Genomic DNA, 12346 nt, shown 5'->3' on the forward strand with positions numbered 1-12346 from the left:
TTCATCGAACTTTACATCAGAAACCGGGGATGTACTGTATGGTGACTAACATGATATAATAAAAAAATATTATTATAATAAAAAAAACCCAAAAAACATTAAAAAAAAATGTCCCAGCTCCAGAGGCCAGCACGGCCCTGAGGCTGACAATTGTCCCATCGCAGAAGTCAGCTGGCAGGAAGCTCAGAAGCACCGAGAAACACAGCGCAGCTGAAGAAGGGGCTACAGTTCCCTGGCGTCGCAAACAATGGCATTTTTAAAACCTTTTTTTTAGTTTGAAATAATTATAGATACACAGGAAGTTGCAAAAATAGCCCAGAGGGGGCCTGTGCACCCTTCACCCAGTTTCCCCCAATGATAACATCTCGCATCACTAACTCGCACCATCAAAACCAGGAAGCCGCCATGGGGACAATTCACAGCCCTCATTCAGGTTTAAACAATGGCATTTTAGTCACCTCTTGAATTGGCTTTCCACAGTGGCTGTATTGCCAGGAATTTCAGCACTGCTCTTAAAATGGCCCCACGCATGTTTAAGGTACTAAGGCTTCGGCTCAGGGTGTGATCCCGGCGTTATGGGATCGAGCCCCACATCAGGCTCTTCTGCTATAAGCCTGCTTCTTCCTCTCCCACTCCCCCTGCTTGTGTTCCCTCTCTCACTGGCTGTCTCTATCTCTGTCGAATAAATAAATGAAATCTTTAAAAAAAAAAAAAGAGCCTTGAAGGCAGGTGGAAAAAGACATTGGCCCCTCCCTCTTTCCCTCAGTTTCACTGTGGGAAACAAAGGCAGAAGAAAAATTATGAAATTTCCTTACTACCTACAGCCCATTGACAAGTCCTGGAAACAGGCAGAGTGACATTCCTCTAGGGACTCAGCTGCCTCGATGTGAATACTTCACTAAGGGCAAAAGGCAGTCCTCGCCTGACCCCTCCCCCAGGATCCTGTAAGTCTACTTTAACATAAAAAATTCCTTTGGAAACTTCCTTTATCTCTAAACCCCCCAAGATACGTGTTGGCAATCATCCCCCAAGCATGTGACCCACCGATACACATCTGAAGGGTCTCATGATTCAGGTTTTATTAGACGGTAATAAATGACCTTTTCCCAACAAGAGCTAGCCCCCTCAAGGTCCTGAAAACCCTGCTTTCCAAAATTCCTTAGAGACTTACGCTATCCCTAACCCCCTCCCAACTTGAGGGTATATAATGGGCCACTCCTCATGACCCCAGTGCAGCTCTTTCTGCCCACGGGTCCTGTCGCCATGCTTTAATAAACCACCATGTTGGACCAAAGACGTCTCAAGAATTCTTTCTCGGTCGTTGGCTCTGGACTCCACCCCACCTCACCTCACCGATATCCCACAGCCTCATCATCACCAGCAGCCAAGGAGAGCAGGTTGACAAGAGAGGGGAAGGGAAATAGAGGCAGGCAGCCAGGCTTCCTGTTCTTGCCCTGCCCTTTAGCGGACCGTGCTGGGCCTTCTAGAAGCATTACGAACAGGCAGACATGGGTGTTGACCCTGCATGTGAAGGGTGGGTTGTTTAGTCTCTTGCCTGCCCCCCTTAGGAAACGTCCTAGCAGTCTGTGCCTCAGTCTTCTCATCTGTAAAATGAACATAATAACGGGTAAGAACCTTCCTTGTAGGACCGTTAGGAGGATTTGAATGAGGTGATATTTGTAGAGAGCTCGGAACATATTGGGCACATAATAAAACTACATATGTGCTCGATAAACTAATAATAAAAATTAAAACGAAATAAAATATCTGTAAGTGACTTTTCAGAAGGGCTAAGTGTTTTTCCAAATAGCCTGGAGCACACGAGGCTTTGGGGAGGCATGTAGTTCTTGACAGAGCATTTAATCGTTATGGGAGACATTTTTGCTTATAAATCAATATGACATGCACATCTACTGAAGATGGTGGGAGACGATTAACCACACGCTCTGACTATGGTGGTATTTGAGAACAACCATCAACCCCACCATGGGCTTGTCCCTGTTCCTGGTTGCTGCCCTCCTTCCCTGGCGATTAGCAAGACCTCCAATGCCCGGTCTATAGTGCCACTGTAGGTATAGCCACAAGGAGGGGGGTGAACCTGGACATTTAGTCAATGGAATTCGACTCGATTCATCGTTGGAAAGTCTGTCCGCCCTGAGAGGACACAGGCGGAATGTCACCAGGGAATTTCTAACAATGAAAGAGGACTCCAGTTAATGGCCATGGAAGGATCACCCGCCAGACGCTGGTCCCAGATCAGGACATACCCCAGGGACTATCTGCTGGTTGAGGCTTGCTGGGAAGGCCTGCTGGCCAGGGGTTGACTCTCAGCAGGGACACACTCTCCTTGGGGCCGTTCCGAGAAAGCCAGAAATCCTTTTCAGCCCAGAGCACAGCAGCTGGGACTAGGAAGTAGGAGGTTAAACAGATGATGTGCTCAACAGCAGGGAGCTCCTAATAGACCCTATTCAAAGGGGACCTAAAACCCAACGATTCCGCAACCGAGTCTGGCAAACCCCCAGTTCTTTATTTCATTATAGTGGTTGAAAAGGAAAGCTGTGATTTTTTTTTTTAACCGTGGTAAAATATAACTAACATCAAGTTTACCATTTTCACCATTTTTAAATGTACAATTCAGTGGCATTAATTATATTTCCAATGTTGTGCAAATATCCCCACTGTTTATTTCCAAAACTTTTTCAGCACCTTAAACAGAAACTCTGTCCCCATTAGGCAAGAACTCTCCATTCCTCCCTCTCATGACCCCTGGTAAACTCCAGGCCGTTCTCTGTCTCTATGAATCTGCCTACTCTAGATATTTCACGTTAGTGAGATCATATAATATTTGTCCTTTTGTGTCTGGCTTATTTCACCTAGCATGATGTTTCCAAGAGTAATCCATGTTATAGCATGTGTCAATAATTCTTTATAAGGCTGAAGAGTATTCCACAGCATGCCTGTACCACATTCTGTTTATCTGTCTGTGGACACCTGGGTTGTTTCCACCTTTTGGTGATGGTGAGTGATGGCGCTGCTGTGAACACAGATATGTAAGTATCTGAAGTCCTGTTTTCAAGTATTTTGAATGTGTACCTAGGAGTGGAATTGCTAGGTTATGTGGTAAGGAAAGTTTCGAGATTTCATTTCAAGCTTTACTTTCTTGGCTAAGGCTTGTCCTAGACTGCCAGACAGGAGCCACAGGGGCCACGTGTCCCACAGGCCATGCTGCTGGAGTTCCATCATGAATTAACTGGTGCCTTTCTTACAGCAAATGGCTCATACCTCATGCTTTGGCTACAGGATGATTGAGAAAAGTGAATCAAGTGAGACCGAGAGCGAAGGTGAAGGAAGATGAACACCTTCCACATAGGAAGCCTCAGGCTCAGAGGAGCTCGCCAGGCACCCAGGGGGAAGCACAAAGCTGGGGGACAGAAGGAAGCCCCCTATGGGATTGAAAGCCCAGCTCAGCGTGACACATCTCTTCCTTAGAAGCCACTAATGCTTGTTTTAAAATGAGTGTTATCCTAACAGCACCATGACACTTTTTCCTTACCAGTGAGTTTAGGGTAGCCTTTTTTTTTTTTTTTTGTAACCAGTGCGTTTAGGAGAGCCTTTTTTTTTCTTTTTTTCTTTTTACTTATTCGTGCATGGCTCCATGACTTGGGCTGAGGGCTCAATCTCCATCTGTCATAAGCAGAAACACCCTGGCGCTTCCTGGAAAGGTAGCTGTTGCAGGTGTTTGGGGATACGACATTGCGTTCACGTGTCCTGTGAGGATTACATGTGGTGATTAATAGAAGCACATAGGATAGCACCTGTGTGTAAGTGAGTTCTGGGAATGAATTTTATTCAAGGGATACTAAGAGAAACCTGGACCCTGCTTTCAGGTTGCTCATAGTCTAGAAGAGATGATTTCTCGCCGAGAGTTGAGGAAAGTCTTACAGATCAGAGGCGATGTGGCATTTGAGCTAGGGTTCCGGGGGTATAGATGGGGACGAAGCCCAGCCATTGGGATTCGACCACGGTGTTTGAGAGGCGTGCACTAGTCCCGTGGCACAGCCCCGGTGGTGCACACAGGTGCACATCACAGACCAGGTGCTTGCAAGAAATGCAGATATCTGCGCCCCATCTCCAGAGAGAGAAGCTTAGGAGGGGTGGGGCTGGGGAGCAGGGCTGGAAAGCAGCAGTTTTAATCAGTCCTCTGGGGGACCCTGGTGCAGGCAGCTCTTGGGAATGGTTTGTGAGTTGCTGGCCAGATTGGAGGGGAGCAAGTTAGGAGGAATCAAGTTTAGATGAGTCATGACCTCAGAAGGTCTAGAACCAGAGTGAAAGTGTGGGTGGGAACGGAAGTTCAAAGGGGAGAAAATAGGACATAGGACGGTTATTCTGATATGTGCCACCTCACGGATGAACCTAGAAGCATTACGCGGCGTGAAGGAAGCCAGGCACAAATGGCACATATTGTCTGATTCCATTTACATGAAATATGCAGAATAGGGACTAAGAGAAACCTGGACCCTGCTTTCAGGTTGCTCATAGTCTAGAAGAGATGATTTCTCGCCGAGAGTTGAGGAAAGTCTTACAGATCAGAGGCGATGTGGCATTTGAGCTAGGGTTCCGGGGGTATAGATGGGGACGAAGCCCAGCCATTGGGATTCGACCACGGTGTTTGAGAGGCGTGCACTAGTCCCGTGGCACAGCCCCGGTGGTGCACACAGGTGCACATCACAGACCAGGTGCTTGCAAGAAATGCAGATATCTGCGCCCCATCTCCAGAGAGAGAAGCTTAGGAGGGGTGGGGCTGGGGAGCAGGGCTGGAAAGCAGCAGTTTTAATCAGTCCTCTGGGGGACCCTGGTGCAGGCAGCTCTTGGGAATGGTTTGTGAGTTGCTGGCCAGATTGGAGGGGAGCAAGTTAGGAGGAATCAAGTTTAGATGAGTCATGACCTCAGAAGGTCTAGAACCAGAGTGAAAGTGTGGGTGGGAACGGAAGTTCAAAGGGGAGAAAATAGGACATAGGACGGTTATTCTGATATGTGCCACCTCACGGATGAACCTAGAAGCATTACGCGGCGTGAAGGAAGCCAGGCACAAATGGCACATATTGTCTGATTCCATTTACATGAAATATGCAGAATAGGGAAATCTGTAAGAGACAGAAATCTGAGTAGTGGTTGCCAGGGGGTGGGAGAGAGGAGTGGGGGTGACTTCTGATGGGGATAAGGCTTCTTTTAGGGGTGATAAAAATGTTCTGGAAGTAGATAGTGATGAGGGCTGCACAAGGTCATGAATGCACCAGATGCCACTGAACTGTCCCATTTAAAACTGTTAAGATGGCAAATTTTAGGGTATATGTATTTTACCCCAATAAAATCAAAATGTACCTTAGGGGCGCTTGGGTGGCACAGCGGTTGGGCTTCTGCCTTCGGCTCAGGGAGTGATCCTGGCGTTATGGGATCGAGCCCCACATCAGGCTCCTCTGCTATGAGCCTGCTTCTTCCTCTCCCGCTCCCCCTGCTTGTGTTCCCTTTCTCGCTGGCTGTCTCTATCTCTGTCGAATAAATAAATAAAATCTTAAAAAAAAAAAAAAAGGTACCTGAGCATATTTTCACATGGGTCCATTTTTTAAAAAGATTTATTTATTTATTTTAGACAGAGTGCGAGCAGGTGGAGGGGCAGAGGGAGAGAGCAGGGAGCCCCACGCAGGACTGACTCCCAGGACCCTGAGATCCTGACCTGAGCCGAAACCAAGAGTGGGATGCTGAACAGACTGAGCCACCCAGGCGGCCTGGGTCCGTTTTTTTCCTAAAGATTTATTTATTTATTTTAGACAGAGAAAGGGCGAGAGAGCACACGCACAAGCACAAGTATGGGCAGGGCGGCAGGGGGGCTGTTGCAGGGGCAGAGGGAGGGGGAGAGAAGTTCAAGCAGATTCCCCACTAAGCGCAGAGCCTGGTGAGGGGCTCATGGTCACAGCCCTGAGATTGTGACCTGAGCCAAAATCCAGAGTCAGATGCTTAACCAAACTGCGCCACCCGGGTGCCCCGCACGGGTCCGTTGTATAAAGAGTAAAAGGTGACTTTTGCCCCATTCCAGAACATGCGGTTGCTGGTCCCAAGCAAACAGAGTTGCAGTGTGTTTTGCTTCTGTTATTTTGAAGGACCTCTGCAGGGGACTTTCTGCAAAAAAGTCAAGAGAAATGAAGCCTAAGGCGTAAAAGATCCGCTGAAATGCACACGCACCATCTCTCTCTCCACCGGCACACAGCACGTCGTCTTCAGGGAGGTCCAGCATCAAAGCTCTTTCACGCTCTTATTTTTACTGGCAGGAGAGAGCAGGAGGCAGAAAAGAATAACAGCAGCCGCTGGGGCCCTCTGAGCAGGACGGGTGCTCTGGTTTGTAGCAACGAGGACAGAATGCTGGGCCTTGGGGGGCTGGCCCTGAGCCTCCGGGATGTGGCTTATGGAGCTTAAGCTGCTCCTAGGTCTCAGGGGCTATATTCTCCGTTCTTTGAAGGAAGCAGAGCGGTGGAATCCATCCCAAACCAAGATTCAAGGCCTTGGAAACTAAGCTGTGGGCCTGGCCAGCTCTCATGGCAGGTACTCAAGTGCCCGCGGAACCGGCCAAGACAAATACTCAGGGGCTTTCAGAGCCTCTAAAAGCCGTGTGCCCCTAGCACCCAGTTCCTGAGCCCACCTGAAGGTATGCGAACTCGACACCACCTGCATAGATGCCCATCCCCCCGCCCCCCACCCCCTGTTCCACAGGTGGGTTTCTTCAGGAAGGCACACTGTCAGAAATATTAGTTTAGCTGCTGGCCCTGAGGGGCGAGAATGCTAGAAAGCTCTGGTGGGTATAAAGGACTGGTGTTTTCTTTTTCTTTCCTCACTGTAGGTTACAAGCGCTGATGAAAGGATGGACTTTGATCCCTCTAGCGCTCAGCCATCCCCGGAAAGGGAAAGCCAAGGAGAGCCGGCAAAGCCAGGAACCCGCCACGAGCCATGCAGAGTCAGCAGAAAGCCGTCTCCCTCGGTGTGGAAAGAAATTATTGCTTGGGACTCTCTGAGCCCTTCCAGAAGGTTACGTTTTAGGAATCACCACACCTCAGTGTTCTGCTTTGGCTCCAGAGAAAAGAGAGTCTCAAGCTGTGCGTTTTTTTTTTTTTTTTTTTTTTTTCAGATTAAAAAAAAAGATCGTATTTATTTATTTGAGAGAGAGAGAGAGAGTGCGCACAAGCAGGGGGAGTGGCAGGCAGAGGGAGAGGGAGAAGCAGACTCCCCGCTGAGCAGGGAGCCCGATGTGGGGCTCAATCCCAGGATCCCCGGAATCATGACCTGAGCCTAAGGCAAGACGCTTCACTGACAGAGCCACGCAGGCGCCCCTCTAGCTGTGCCTTCTCTTCAGAGGTTTGCAAGCACTCCTGAAATAGCTTGCTTTAACCCAAATCCATTCATTCGTTTATCCATTCATTGTTCACTGAGTGTGTTCTCTGTACACAGAACTGGCCCAGAGACAGTGGAGGCCAAGCCCAGCACCAGGCTCAGCACCCCATCTGTAGAAAACACGGAATACGTATCTGCTGAACAAATGAATGAGCGAACGGAGCTTGGTCTTCAAGAAACTCACAATCCAGTGTGGATGGCAAAACAAACACATACAAAGGCAATTCTATGAAATAAATAACATTATAAGGGAGGGTTGGATTAGGGGTCAGGGCGTGTGTGGATGGTTCAAGCTTGGGGGTGGGAGGGAGGCTCTTGGTCAGTGGGAGGAAGTCATCATGGGAAAGTCTGATTTGAAAGGAGTTGACGCAAGAATGTGGGGAAGGGATGAGAGCAGGCATGTCGGGGAGATAAGTAGGACAGTCTGGAAGGAGAGGTGCAGAGAACTGTGGGAGAGGGAATGAGAAAGGCCGCGAGGACAAGAGTGTGCAATGTCCTGCAGGCAAGGGGAGTCTTGGCAGGCTTTGGCTTGTGGGACAAGACATTAAAGTAGATTTTAGATAGATTACACTAATATCACATATAGGATGAACTGGAAAGAGAATGAAATTGGACACAGGAAACCAGCCAGAGTGATAGCAATGAACTTTCGCTGGGTCAGAGCCCTCCTAGAATCCGCCAAGGACCAAGCCCACTCATCACCAAAACGAGCTTTGGCACATACAAGACTGAGCATGTGCTCTGAACGGGGGGTTGCACCCCTAAAAGCCATTCGTCGACTTTCTAGTGTCCGGGGACCACAGGTTAAATATCTCTCTAGTGAAACTAACCTTTCCTGAATGCCTGTGTGAGCCAAGCTGGATTCTTCAGAGTGGGTTTGAGAGTGATGGAACATGAGGGGTGACGGAGGAGGAGAAGACGCTTGGCTCTGAGGTCAAGCACAAAGCTCGGAGAACAGCCCACAGTGGCCGTGGCCGTGGCCCAGACCATCAGTACGTGCTGGCCAGAGCGTGGCACAAGCGGAAACGTCAGGCTCGCCACTGGAGACACTGCAGGACCTTTGCCACGTGGCCGTGCGTGTGGCGTACGACACAGAACCGAGCAGGGCACTTTCTGTGGGAGGCTGAGTGAAGGCACATCGCTCCCGTGAAAAGGACACGATGAGCTGGGCATATGGGAGGTAAAACTACTGCGCACGTTTTCTTTTTATTATTAAATCAGGACCGCGCTAAGTAAATGCTTTCTCTCAAATGGGACACATACATTGGGGATGGGGAGGGCGGGTGTTTGGCTTTTCTGAAGAACCACAAACATCCATGTGGATCTTCAGTTATTGTTGAATGTGTACCCCCATGATAGGGATGGCACTGGGGGGCTGGTAGGGTGTGTGGTGTGCCAGGACTTATCTAGTGCATAAGGGTCCATTCTGAAAGGAAGAGGGAAGGAATTTATTCCTGTGATTCATATGTAAACCCACAACAAATGCGATAAGAACAAGAAACTAGAATCACACACACACACACACACACACCAGAGATGAAATGGATTATGTAATTGCTTTGGAGCTGAATTGTCCTTTCTTGTATACAGATGCTTGGGACACCTCCTCTCCTAGGGAAAGCAAAACTCCATCAACAGGAATCTATTTGAGTTTCATTTACTGTGAGAGCCTGCAGGGTCTCACCCCTCCTGGGCAGCCGAAGAAGGAAGCAAGTTGTTACCGACACACTTGGGGGTCACAGAAAGCCAGCAAGCAAGAGAACGCGAGGGCCTCCAAGCCTGGAGAAGAGGAGACGGCCACCAGCTTTCCGGAATCCAGATAATACTTCAAGGAAAGGTTTAAAGAAGGTTTTAAGAGAAAGTCCCCTTCGATCATTTGCACCAAATGTGTTCTAACGGCTGCCTTCATGCAAGACCCAGCTCCGTTTTTATACAAAGCATTCAGCCAGGTAGGCATTGTATAGGAGAAGGAAGAAGGGGCCTTTGAAGCTGGTTGGGTTTCTTTGGGAGGCTTAGCTTTTCCTGGGTGACTGAGTTTCGCAAATCCATCTTCTGGGTCTAACTTGGCCTCCACCAAGCCAGGGACTCAGGCTGTACCTTGTTGCTTATTAACTAGGAGGAATGCATGTGGGGCTTTTAGGTGCTTTCAAGAACTTTGCCATTGTAACAGAGCTGATTTATGGTCCCGCTTTTACAGCTCCAACTCTGTTCAATTTGCCCAAAGAAGTGGAGGTCCCGCTCCCCTGTACAATGCCCCGTTGACTCACGGATCCCAAGTGAGGCACAAAGGAAGGGGAAACCCAGCTGCCAAGGGGCTGCTGCCCTCCCTTCCGGGTCAGGAGTCCTGGATAAAACATGGCCAACAAACCACGGGCGATACTCCAGAACCCCCCACTCTCGGGCAATCGAGTCACGCAAACGACAGGCGGGTAGCATTTACTTATTACTAGGACTGTTCCAGTTTGATCCCACTCTTCGAGAATAGCCGAAACAAGCCTCTCACTGACTGGAGGAAGTCACTGCACACTCGCTCATCAATGTTTTCTTCTCATCCTGCCTGTAGCCAATACTTCATCTGTTACATTGTTTCCCTAACAAAAAGGGAGAAATCAGCAGACTCACTTCTGAGAAGGGAGAGGAGCAAGTCCTCTCATTAGCTGGATAGGTTTCTTCTGGGTGAAAATAAAAATTGCAAGCGTGGAAATCAAAGGCGAATCCAGCCTGAAAGGCTTCCTGCGGCTTTGGGGCGGGGGGTTGGCTGGGGTTGCAAAGGGAGGGTCCATGCTGACCCACCTGCCTTCCCACCACTGCCTAGACTTTTAACTAGAAGGGCTTTGGGATTTGTTCAAAGGCGTCTTAAAGGAGTCTTGCTTACTCCTTTACTCCAGCCAAGGAGCTGAGAAGACAAATGCCTTCTGCTTCTGTTATTCACCACTGCAACTCACGGTTACCACTGCCTTCAACTTACTGCTCTTACTCCCGTTAAACAGCTAGATTGGAAGCCTTTGCATTTGTAAGTGTAGGTGCCATTTCTTGGCTTTATCTACTGGCATTAATGGAGATAGCCTCCTTCCCTTTGGCTTTTTAATATTTACTTTTAATTTAAAAAATCTTTTTACTTGAAAAACAAATATGTGGAAGCACACCGTCAATCCCACACTTGGACCCTGAAGGACAAGTGACCGCCCACGTGGGCTGGAGTCTTCTAGGCCCGCTCGGTCCCCTGCCCCACCGTCCGGTGGTGATGCATCAAGGACAGCTCTGTTTATGATAGCATTTGCCTCCAGGTATAAAAATCTTGAACAACAGCTCTTGTAGGCGAATCTGCAAACTGCCTGAGCTTGCCACATGGGGAAGGGGAAGCGAACACGCTGCCAGGTTTCTCCTGGAGGGCATTACATCGCAGGGACAAGCACAAAGGAGGCTTTGCTGAGAGCACAGACCCCAATTCGCTTACGTTGCGGCATATGCTGTGGACCCCTTACTATTTTCGATTTTTAAAATAAATAGCCCTGAGGGGAAAGCTGGCTTTACATCAACACACAGAAATTTAATTTTAACTTCTATGAATACAGCTATTAACCAACGGTCCCTTTCGGGTAAGGACTCCTACCAGCAGAGACGTTGGCTGGGACTCGAGCTCATGTGTTTCCAGAACAGTCCAGTGTGTGCATCTGAGAGTGTGTGTTTTAAAAAGTGAAAATAACACTGCACAACAGAGTACCTTTGCGTCTCTCATTCAAAAAATTCTTTCCAGATCTTATCATCTTGAGTAAGGGAACTTCCCAGGGCTCCAAACGGAAAGGCACACGACTACCAACGTCAAAGGGGACAATCCCAGACCACGGCACCGAAGGCTGATTTCTGATTAAGGGGGGCAAGCTCTCAAAGCAGGTTGCAAAAAGACACTTATGAAAGCTGCTGCATGCATGTGGGCCGCTGCAGAAGACGGCTATAGCATTCATCCCCACAAAACAATTACTCCCCTCGGAGGGGAGTTTGGGGGAAAGAACAGTTCATCAGGCCGAGAAGAGTGCAGTTACCAACATCAACAGTTTGTATGTCAGAAAGGGCACGAGACAATTTTAAAGAAGGCTGCACAGTAGAGAGACATTTTTCCTCAATTATATTTTTCTGCAGCGTTCTGAAACTTTCAATTTTTAAAACATTTCCTGAGCAGGAAAGGGGACATTTCCCTGTGATATCTTTAGTCCATTTGCTCTTTGTTGAAAATATTGTTTTTCTACAAAAGGCTGATGTCTTGTACGGTGTCTCCCCCCCCAATATTACCACACACCCCCCTCTAAGAAATCAAGAAGACATGCTTGGCTAAGGGAGCATAATCAAAAGTCCCGGATCTAGTTTAAACCCACAAAATAATGTATCCTGAATGGGTCTGAAATGTGGCTCAACCAACGAAGTGTTTTCTATAGAATACCTGGATATGATAATCACATTGCCCATCAGGCCAGAAGGGCCCCCTGGTTTGTACAATCACACCAACCACCTTTTCCTTTCTAGCACTAACCAGGATAGGCAGAAGGATTCTGCTGATTAAGTCAGAGACTAGGGATATCACAACTTGCTTCTTAATTTGTGATCTTTCTTTATGAGCTTGGACAAGTTAATTGACCTCTTGTTTCCTGACTTAACTTCTCTGAAAAATGGAGGCTTTAGAAGTTTCAGTCACAGGATGAAATGATTGCCATTCAATTATAACACTTCTTCGTAAATCAAGGTCAAGTTTAGGAATTTGTGAGAATTATCTGCTTGTCCCCCAAAATGCCTGGCCCCAACCTGCCACCATCTTAGTTCCCATCCTCCATCTTAGCAGAGAGCCCTAGTCTGGCCTCTGAGGTTCCGAATGGATCCTTTTTTTTTTTTTTTAAGATTTTATGTATTTATT

This window comes from Ailuropoda melanoleuca, chromosome 6 (genome assembly GCF_002007445.2).
Source record: "Ailuropoda melanoleuca isolate Jingjing chromosome 6, ASM200744v2, whole genome shotgun sequence".
Classification (NCBI taxonomy): domain Eukaryota; kingdom Metazoa; phylum Chordata; class Mammalia; order Carnivora; family Ursidae; genus Ailuropoda; species Ailuropoda melanoleuca.